General features: G+C 41.8%; 2 long non-coding RNA genes across 2 annotated transcripts; both read left to right on the top strand.

Moving 5' to 3' along the window:
* The first annotated feature begins 5,909 nt into the window (after positions 1-5,909).
* LOC119294030 lies at positions 5,910-6,632 on the top strand. The gene is made up of 4 exons (XR_005143306.1): positions 5,910-5,925; positions 5,991-6,109; positions 6,294-6,428; positions 6,533-6,632. It is a non-coding gene; the product is annotated as an uncharacterized LOC119294030 (long non-coding RNA).
* A 1,229-nt stretch (positions 6,633-7,861) lies between these two features.
* Positions 7,862-9,490, top strand: LOC119294029. The gene is made up of 3 exons (XR_005143305.1): positions 7,862-8,033; positions 8,883-8,987; positions 9,084-9,490. It is a non-coding gene; the product is annotated as an uncharacterized LOC119294029 (long non-coding RNA).
* Positions 9,491-9,585: the final 95 nt, after the last annotated feature.

The raw sequence follows: 9,585 nt of genomic DNA, 5'->3' as shown, positions 1-9,585 counted from the left end.
AACGCTCTAGGACATGGAGCAGAGTTTGGTGGGTTTTGGGCCAAATTTGGGGGGTGTTGGGCTGCAACACAAACGAGGCCTTTTCGGTCCCTCGGTTAACCGTTGGAGTATCAAACGAAGTCCAAATGACCCGAAACTTGACAGGCGGTCTACCGGTAGTAAACCAAGGCCGCTTGACAAGACTCGGTCCAATCCGGAAATGGTTAAACCCCACACAAGAAAGAAAGGTAGAAATGACCACCGGAGGAGAACGAAGCGCCGGAATGCAAAACGGACAACGGGGAAAATGCTCGAATGCATGAGAAGAACATGTATGCAAATGCAATGCACGTGATGACATGGTATGAGATGCATGAAAACGAAAACAACACACGGAGACAAGGACCCGAACCCGAGAAATAAATATAACTTGACACCGGAAACGGCAAGAGTTGGAGTACAAGTGGGGAAAGTTACATCTGGGGCGTTACAGCTTGTTTTGGAGTTCTTCGTCTGCTTCTTCTTCGATCAGGGGATAGGTTCCAACTCGGCAGCCTGGGCTAGCAGGGTGCATGTCGTTTGAGTTTCTGTTTGTGTTTCATCCGTAGTCAGATGGTGCTCTTATGTAAGATGATGTTGTATTCATGTGGCATTGTATGCGTTTTGTATGTATCCCCATCTATTATGTAATGTTGATGTAATAATATCCACCTTGCAAATGCGTTTCAATATGCGGTTCTATCCTTGGTGGGACCTTCGAGTCTCTTTAGGATAGTATAGCATATTGGGCGTGACACTTGGAGTGCAAGTCAAGAAGCATCCGAGGCCGGCGACGGCTCCAAGATGGGATCTCGCGGATACAGAAGGTTACGGTGGTGCAAATTGTGTTTCAGTTGCCTCCTGGATGTTTTTGGGGTACGTAGGCTTATATTGGAGGAAGAAGTACGTTGGTGGACGCCCGAGGGGTCCACGAGATAGGAGGGCGCGCCCCCCTGTCTCGTGGGCCCCTCGGGCATCCACCAACGTACTTCTTCCTCCTACATAAGCCTACGTACCCCAAAAACATCCAGGAGGCAACCGAAACACAATTTCCACCACCGTAACCTTCTGTATCCGTGAGATCCCATCTTGGAGTCGTCGCCGGCGTTCTGGCGGAGGGGGAATCCACCACGGAGGGCTTCTACATCAACATCCTTGCCCTTTCGATGAGTTGTGAGTAGTTTACTACAGACCTACGGGTCCATAGTTATTAGCTAGATGGCTTCCTCTATCTTTTTGGATCTCAATACAATGTTCTCCCCCTCTCTTGTGGAGATCTATTCGATGTAATCTATTTTTGCGGTGTGTTTGTCGAGATCCGATGAATTGTGGGTTTATGATCAGATATATCTATGGATAATAATTGAATCTTCTCTGAATTCTTTTATATGATTGAGTTATCTTTGCAAGTCTCTTCGAATTATCGATTTGGTTTGGCCTACTATATTGATCTTTCTTACCATGGGAGAAGTGCTTAGCTTTGGTTTCAATCTTGCGGTGTTCTTACCCAGTGACAGAAAGGGCTGCAAGACACGTATTTTATTGTTGCCATCGAGGATAAAAAGATGGGTTTTATATCATATTGCTTGAGTTTATCCCTCTACATCATGTCATCTTGCTTAATGCGTTACCCTGTTCTTATGAACTTAATACTCTAGATGCATGCTGGGTAGCGGTCGATGTGTGGAGTAATAGTAGTAGATGCAGGCAGGAGTCGGTCTACTTGTTATGGACGTGATGCCTATATACATGATCATGCCTAGATAATCTCATAATTATTCGCTTTTCTATCAATTGCTTGACGGTAATTTGTTCACCCACCATAATACTTATGCTCTCGAGAGAAGCCTCTAGTGAAACCTATGGGCCCCGGGTCTATCTCTTATCATATTTGCTTCCAATCTACTTTTATTTGCATCTTTATTTTCTGCATCTATATTAGAAAATACCAAAAAAATATTTATCTTATCATACTATCTCTATCAGATCTCACTTTTGCAAGTGGCCGTGAAGGGATTGACAACCCCTTTGTCGCGTTGGTTGTGAGTTCTTTATTTGTTTGTGTAGGTTCGTGGGACTTGTTGAGAAGCCTCCTACTGGATTGATACCCTGGTTCTCAAAAACTGAGGGAAATACTTACGCTACTATTGCTGCATCACCCTCTCCTCTTCGAGGAAAACCAACGCAAGCTCAAGACGTAGCAAGAAGGATTTATGGCGCCGTTGCCGGGGAGGTCTTCGCTCAAGTCAAGACATACCAAGTACCCATCACAAACTCATCTCCCTCGAATTTACATTATTTGCCATTTGCCTCTCGTTTTCCTCTCCCCCACTTCACCCTTGCCATTTTATTCGCCCCCTCTTTCCCTATCTCCTCTCTTTTCCGCTTGCTTTCTCTTCCTCGCTTTTGTTTGCCATTATGTTTGAAATTGGGGAGATTATCATCGATATGGACAATAATGATAACATGGAAAATTCTGAGGCTCCGGCTGAAGAACCCCTATTTTGCACACTAAAACATTTCGAATCGATAGTGGTAACATTATTGGAAGAGGTGTTATTCAAGATTTCTTTTCTTGTGACGGTGCTTTACCTTCTATGGGTGCTTCTATTCTTCATAAAACTAGTAGTCTTGCGGATGCTATCACTATGCTTGTAGTTGAACTCGAAAGACAATTTATGCATATGCATCCTTGCATACAAATAATTTTCCTAGAATTTTCCAATATTGAGCATTCTTCTGTTAAGCGCGTTGTTACTATTTTTTTGGCTCATGAGTTTAGATTTATAATAAGGCCAAAGAAATCTTTGCGCACTATAGGGTGGACTCCGTTCGTCCTCCCATAGAGGCGGTCCTCTTTGATCAAGAGGAAATTAGGCGTTTTCAATCTTCAGACTGTGTTGCTTTCAATGAACACCTTAGAAAAGAGGTTCCTACCAATGTCCTGATTGATAGAATTTATGAACTTAATGATGATTTTTCTCTTCGAAATAATGAGCTAGGATACTCTCTTGAGTATAGGCTCACCAGATTTTTCCAAAAGAATGCTTTTAGTGATGAATTAGTTGTGCATTATGAAGGGCCAAGAGAAGAACCCGTTCCTCCTGAGATTGATCTTGGGGACTTTTGTCCCACTAAATTTAGCCCTTTTGATTATTTTTGCTTGCCTCAAAGAAAACTTGCGGCCGAACGTAGAGAATATGATATGAGTTTTCAGGATCTATCTTATTATTATGGCACTACTTAGATCTATCTTCGCTTTTATGCCTAGCTAGGGGCGTTAAACGATAGCGCTAGTTGGGAGGCAACTCAATTTTCTTTGTGTTTTTGTTTTTGTTCCTGTTTAGTGTTAAATTTTGTTTCTACTTTCTGTTTAGATGTGTTTTTAGCTTTTAATTATTGTTTCTGCCAAGTAGAACCTATAGGATAAACTATGATGATAGTTGATTTGATTCTGCTGAAAAACAGAAACTTTGCGCTCACGAGAAAAAAATCAATAAATCACAAAAACGAGATTTTGCATTGATACTTTTTGCTTATGATCAATAAACAAATTGTTTAGGACTTCCTATTTTGGTAGGAGTTTTAGAGTACAGAAGTTTGCGTTAGTTACAGATTCCTACAGACTATTCTGTTTTTGACAGATTCTGTTTTTCGTGTGTTGTTTGCTTATTTTGATGCATCTATGTCTAGTAAAATAGTTTATAAACCATAGAGAAGTTGGAATACAGTAGGTTTAACACCAAAATAAATAAAGAATGAGTTCATTACAGTACCTTATGTGGTGGTTTTGCTTTCTTTCACTAACGGAGCTTATAAGATTTCCTGTTGAGTTTTGTGTTGTGAAGTTTTCAAGTTTTGGGTAAAGCTTTTATGAACTATGGAATAAAAGGTGGCAAGAGCAGCTTGGGGATGCCCAAGGCACCCCAAGATATTCAAGGATAGCCAAAAGCCTAAGCTTGAGGATGCCCCGGGAAGGCATCCCCTCTTTCGTCTCCGTTCATTGGTAACTTTACTTGGAGCTATATTTTTATTCGCCACATGATATGTGTTTTGCTTGGAGCGTCGTGTATTATATTAGTCTTTGCTTTTTAGTTTACCACAATCATCCTTGCTGTACACACCTTTTTGGAGAAGCCTATTTGATTAGAATTTGCTAGAATACTCTATGTGCTTCACTTATATCTTTTGAGCTTGATAGTTTTTGCTCTAGTACTTCACTTATATCTTTTAGAGCACGGTGGTGTCTTAATTTTGGAGAAATTGCAAGTCTCTCATGCTTCACTTATATTATTTTGAGAGTCTTTTGGAACAGCATGGTATTTGCTATGGTTACAAATTTGATCCTGGAATGATGAACATCCAAGTTGGGTATAATAAAAACTATCATAGAAAATAAATTGGATGCTAGGATCAATTTGATGCTTGATAATTGTTTTGAGATATAAAGGTAGTAATGTTAGGGTCATGCTAGTGGATAATTATGAAATTGAGAAATACTTTAATTGAAGTTGGCGAGTCCCGTAGCATGCGCATATGGTAAAAGTTGTGTGACAAATTTGTTGCATGAGGTGCTCTTTTGAGTGTCTTCCTTATGAGTGGCAGTCGGGGACAAGCGATGGAATTTTTTCCTACCAATCTATCCCTCTTGGGGCATGCGTAGTAGTACTTTGCTTCGAGGGCGAAGTAGATTTTTACAATAAGTATATGAGTCCTTTATGACTAATGTGAGTCCATGGATATACGCACAGTCATCCTTCCACTTAGCTAACCTCTATTTTACCGCGCAATTTTCGCCGGTAGCATAAACCCATTATTTACCTTCCGCAAAACAGACACCATACTTACCTATTATGGCATTTTCATAGCCATTCCGAGATATATTACCATGCAACTTTTCACCGTTCCATTTATTATGACACATTTCATCATTATCATATTGCTCTTTGCATGATCATGTAGTTGACATTGTATTTGTGGCAAGGCCACCTTCATAATTTTCATACATGTAACTCTTGATTCATTGCATATTTTGGTACACCGCCGGAGGCATTCATATAGAGTCATATTTTGTTCTAGCTTTGAGTTGTAAATCCATAAAAGTGTGATGATGTTCATTATTAGAGCATTGTCCCAGTGAGGAAAGGATGATGAAGATTATCCCCCACAAGTCGGGATGGGACTTCGAACTTTATTTAAACTTATAAGAACCCTAGCTAACCTGCACCCAGAATGCTCCCCTAGATTGGAGCTTCGTCAGCCGTCGAATTTGGTCAACTTGATTTTTTGGCCGTTGGATTTTCACCAGTCGGTCATCAGCGGCTTTCACCGTGCAATATCTTTCCACGCCCGATGACCAGTGGGCTCGCTTCGAATGGCTATTGGCTGGGTGAGCCTTTCCAGGGTTTTCCCAATCGGCTCCTCGCGCGCCGCGCGTGCGACGTGCAGCCCGTGGCTTGGGCGTGGGCGTGAACCCTCCCCTCCCCCCCAGTCCACAGCCACCACACCCACTCCTCCCCGCCTCGTCTCCTCCCGGCTCCCCCATCTCTTCTCCCACGCCGTCGCCTCCCCTCACCCCGCTCGCCTCAGCCACCTCCTATGCTCCCCCACACTGCCGGCTCCCTCCCTCTCGGCTGACCCCTTGGCGGTGGCCGGGTCGGGGTGGAGGCAAAACACCATGGAGAATCCGGTGTCTTTGGGCGCGGCAGGGGTTGATGGAGCGGCGGATTTGGGCATGATCCCACCCTTAGGCGCTCCACGATGAGGGCCAGTTCGGAGGGAGAAGGTAGAAAGCGATGGCGAGCCTGCGCCTCTGGGTGGAAGCAGCGGGGTTGGTCGAGCAGTGGATGTGGTCGGGGTCAGCAGTTGAAGGAGGCTCGTCGGCCGGAGCAGCAGGAGGTGATTCAGGTTTGCCTTCACCTCCTCACTCTCTTCTCCCCTTCTTGTCTCATGGATGGTTACGCTGACTGCAGGAGCACCTCAAGGAGTGGAAGGGAGAGGTCGTGCAGGACAGGCCAACAAGAGCATTAGAGCAACGAGGATAAAATATTTGATCAGCCCTATATCTTCTTCTCGATGCAGCCCCGCATAGGTAACTTCTTGCATCTCGGGGAAACATTGCCAAATACTTACTGAAGAAAGTGTTCCCTTTCTTGTTCCCATTGCTCGATAAGCATGCTCATGTTTCTCTCTCTCTCTCTCCATTTGGATGTCACTTATTAGACCATTTAGTACTTGCTGTTCCATCGCTGAGTGTTCCCTTAATGGCACTTTAGGTATCCTGGGGTGATTCAAGATGCTCAGGTGTATCACACTGCATGGTACACAGGTCAGTTTTGCAGGCTGCTCTGAGATACACTGATTTAGATACAACCACATGTCTGCAGCAATTTCTTACTCTCGGTATAAAGGTACTTCTTGCTTTCTTTTTTTTCAAATGCACTCCTGCTTCACTTCAACTCCCAACTATAGTTGCATATCTGCTATATTCTTGATTCAATTAATTCTGTACTAGACCAGCTCATGGTGTGGGAAGCATCTCATATGGTTCACCGAATCAATTGATGAATCTGAAGCGATTCAAGAGGAGGAGCAAAAATTGTTTATGCCTATAGGTTGTCCGAACGACACCTTTAATTCTAATTACCTTGTTTGTTCTCCTTCTGTGTGATATCACTTTGTTCTGTATAGTTGTCACTGGGACATATATATTACTTCTTGCATGAATCATGGATGTATGAAGACATGAAGTCAGATATAATATAAAGCAAAATGCATATGAATACTTTCAAGACATATCTTTATGTTCATTTACAGGAAGATACATTATAATAGTATTAATGGGCGCATTTGTCCACTAATATGTTCGTTTAATTTGGTAACCAATGTTTTTCGTCTCAAGTACCATTAGGAACATTTGGTAGATAATTATTTTATTCAAGATGCAACATGTTGTTCTGATGTATTTTGCTCTCGATATTCTATAAATGTTTTGTATACTTTGTTTTGTTACAAGCAAACATGTGGGTTTATGGTTGCCTCATTTCTATATGCATACTTTATATACGTGTTGATGATTTTGTGGTAGTAAATTACTAAGTCTTCTCTTTATATTTTGTCCACAAGAAGTGAAACGGAAGGCCATGAACAACGCGTCTCCGGGAAGTGAATTTTATGGTGCCTTGCATTCTGCTCATTTGGCGCAATTTTAAATCACAAAGTGGAGGGGAGAGGTCTGGCTGCTACTGATGGGAAATGGGTGCCTCTCCAGTCAACCGAGCGACGACAAATCCAACTGGGAAGGGCTCTGTGGTGATCTTCATGTTATCAGTAACTGTTCATGATTTTCCTGGCTAACAGTTGTTATCTTTCAAGGCTACGAGTTTAGCCCCGTATGCAATACAAAACATTCAAGCAAATAATTTGTGCTTTATCTTTTGAAATGCGTGTGCAACATGTTTTTTTCTTTTTTATCCAAGCTACTATGCAAAACTGTATTGTTTAACGGCAATTTGGTTCATAGGAGTGAGCTTTGTGGGACTAGGATAGTACATGCATGTGCAGTATTACAGATACACAATTAGATGTTGAATGATTCTTATTTGTAGTTATCTGAAATATTACTTCCTGACTTTAAATTTACCTTCTTTCTTTATCCATGTACAAGCTCAACACATGGTGTTCTCTTCTTGATTCCTGTTGGAAAGGAAGCCATGCGTCGGTGTACGGCAACGATTCGGGTGCCTGCGGCATGATGGCGCTGCAGAATCATGCAGCGTTCTTCGACGGCAAACAAGGATGCATTTGTTTTCCACTCAGTTTCTTTTTGTTCCCTACACTTTTTCTCAGAGAGATTTCTCTAAGTGATTCTCCGTTTGATGTTCGTTGATTCTGTCTCACGTACAATTTATCCTCCTTGCATATCAGCATTTTGGGCCCTCGGATTTGGATTTGATGCAGCCTCCACAATGAGTGCCACCTTCATCAATGGCGTCCTTGGCCCCCAGAAAAAACCGGTAATCCTTCGACAGCAAAATCATACGTCTTTGTCTATAGGAGTTATTTTCTCTATTGAGTTTAATGTTCCTGGTTAGTTACTTATCTTGCGACTGCAACGTAACCTTGCTTTCCTGAGAAGGCAAAACAACAATCAACAATGCTTCATTTTTCTGCGATTTTGAGCTGATAATTCAGTGATGGCATGATAGGCTAGCTACCTAAGCCATAAAGTTGTTGCGTTGAAAATTACAGCATGCGTGTTTGAGAGAAAGGGATGGTAAATAGGGGACTGGAACAAGTGGAGAAGAAATTTATTAGTTGATTCTCCCATCTGATAGAAACTGCCTCATGAATGTTTATTTATTTAGTGATCATATGTGAGATCTGAACATTGAAGAGCAACAATGGACATAAGTGTTAGATGAGTTTGGGAAGACGTGGTTGCAAATGGAGTATTTTCACGATGAGCTCGGCTCCTGAAGGCATGATGCCTCATTTCGATTCTCTTATCTTGGTGTGTTTTTATTTAGAAAATTAAGGCATGATGCCTCATTTTGATTATCTTATCTCGGTGTGTTTTATTCAGAAAATAAATATTCTTATTTTTGCTTTTTAGGGCTATAAAAAGAGAAACCTCCATTGCTGAAAATATTTTAAAGAGATCGAGGATAAAAAAAAAATTCCAAGTAAAATGTGCTTTACTGCCGTATTTTTTATGCGAACCTTCTTCTTAATCTGTGTTGGGACTTGGGAGAAAGATGTTGCTTTTTTGTTCAGAAAATGTTTATTAGATGAAAATACTCGGCATTTAAAGTTTTTTCTCCAAATGTTTTTGTGCGTGCAAATATAATCTGATTTCATTGCAGCCAAGCCAATGGATATGTGTAGAGGGCCGCAATGAGGCAGACGGCAGCGGGTGGCAGCAATAGGGGTTGACGGATGCTCCGAGACCATGAAGAGCCTATTCAATGGTGTATGGCCTCCCTGTTCATTTTTTGGGGGTTCCGTCTCCAGATTGGTGTGATATAATTCTGAGTTGTTGTGCGTGCGTGTGTTGTGTGATGCAGATGAGAAGGATGACATAGCGAATGAGGATTCCGACATGGTAGCTCCCACAATCGCGCAGTTGGAGAGCATGCACGAGTTCGGTAAACTATGTATTCTATTGGTATAGCTCTGAAAGGTTAGGATGCTTTGGGTCGCGGCCTGAACTATGTATCTGTGGATATTATTACACTTTCAGCATGCTATTTCCTATTTTTTAGACATCAATTTCTGTGAATTGTGGCTGAACTATGATACTTTAGGTTGCATGCTCAACTATGTGTAGTGTCATTACTGCTTTCTCCCCTGATTGTATTGTCCTTGCCATGTTATCCCCTAAAGGCTTACTCTTGCCATGTTATTCCCTAAATTATTACTCATTTCTTCTTTTGCCAGTGCTCCACTTATGCATCATGTATTTAGTACTCCCTCCGTCCGAAAATACTTGTCGAATAAAAATGAATGTATCTTAAACTAAAATATGTCTAGATACAACCATCTCTCCGACAAGTATTTTCGGATGGA

This window comes from Triticum dicoccoides, chromosome 4B (genome assembly GCF_002162155.2).
Source record: "Triticum dicoccoides isolate Atlit2015 ecotype Zavitan chromosome 4B, WEW_v2.0, whole genome shotgun sequence".
Taxonomy (NCBI): Eukaryota; Viridiplantae; Streptophyta; class Magnoliopsida; order Poales; family Poaceae; genus Triticum; species Triticum dicoccoides.
The sequence above is the reverse complement of the archived record's forward strand: the minus strand, read 5'-3'. Positions and strand labels throughout refer to the sequence as shown.